Below are 1,124 nucleotides of genomic sequence, written 5' to 3'. Positions count from 1 at the left end.
TTCAAACATATGGCTTCGTAGGGATTCACTTTAATATAACTAATAAAATATATTCTGATTATTAAAGTGCAAAAAGTCCTTTTATAATCGCTTATTTAGCCTCGTCTGCTAGCAACTTTGCTTCTATTTACCACTACTATGGTTTAACGAAAACCATATAAATCATACTTTATACATAGCTTAGAAAAATTTAACAAAATTTTCATTCAAATTTTTAACTTTTTAATCTGATTTTTTAGAATTTTTTTGAGTATGCAGTTTTATAGTCCACTAAATTTTAGTACAAAATGCAAATTTTAAGCGGCTGTAAAATTGCGTTGATTTTTATTATTATTATTTTTTTTGCTGACGGCGTTTGCGGGTTTTTTCATATAACAAGTGCAATTTATAAAAACTAGCGCTAATTTTTTTTTCTTAATTTTCTTTGCAAACGGTCTTGCGAATTTTCTTCCAATGAAATTCATGCTTGTATGGGAAAAATGCAAAAAGTCGTCAGCAAAAAAATATATATATAAAAAAATCAACGCCATTTAGCAGCCGCTTAAAGCTTGCACTTTATTATGCTACAAAACTACTATGGGCTACAAATTGCATACTGAAAAAAACAAAATCTAAAAGCCTAGATTAAAAAATGAAAATTTGTAAAATTTTTCTAAGCTCTGTATAAAGTTTGAAAATTTGAGTTATATTTACCATATTTTTATGAAAAAATAACAAAAAAAATTTTAATTTAAAAACCTTGCAAATATTTAACAAATATCACCATGTCCTCATGTTCGCTGCCCACTGACATACAAAGCTTTGCTTAAATATATGCTTTTTAATATTGCAATTTTTTGCTGTAGATATTTTTTTCTTTTTAAGTATTTAAATAACAACTGTGATATGTGTAATTTCCCTAACAAGTTTAACCTAGAAATATAATTACGAAAGTATGTGAGCATTGTTGCATTTGATTTTGGTTCATTGTACCATCGACAAAAAAAAACAACAGAAAAATAACCTTAGATATCAGCTTACAAAGTATGCGAATTCAAGTTTGATTTCAATTGGGTTTGACAGCTGTCAGTTGTAATGAAAATGCAAAACTAAAGCGCCACTAGAGAATCAATTCCATTAACAAA

General features: G+C 27.2%; 1 protein-coding gene across 1 annotated transcript in view; it reads right to left on the bottom strand.

Moving 5' to 3' along the window:
- Positions 1-1,124, bottom strand: part of LOC108369972 (uncharacterized) — a gene marked incomplete at both ends in the record, with an annotated part of 48,954 nt that overhangs the window by 41,649 nt on the left and 6,181 nt on the right. The window lies entirely within an intron of this gene.

This window comes from Rhagoletis zephyria, unplaced genomic scaffold, assembly GCF_001687245.7.
Source record: "Rhagoletis zephyria isolate East Lansing unplaced genomic scaffold, Rhagoletis_zephyria_1.1 Rzeph_scaffold_03936, whole genome shotgun sequence".
Lineage (NCBI taxonomy): Eukaryota > Metazoa > Arthropoda > Insecta > Diptera > Tephritidae > Rhagoletis > Rhagoletis zephyria.
The sequence above is the reverse complement of the archived record's forward strand: the minus strand, read 5'-3'. Positions and strand labels throughout refer to the sequence as shown.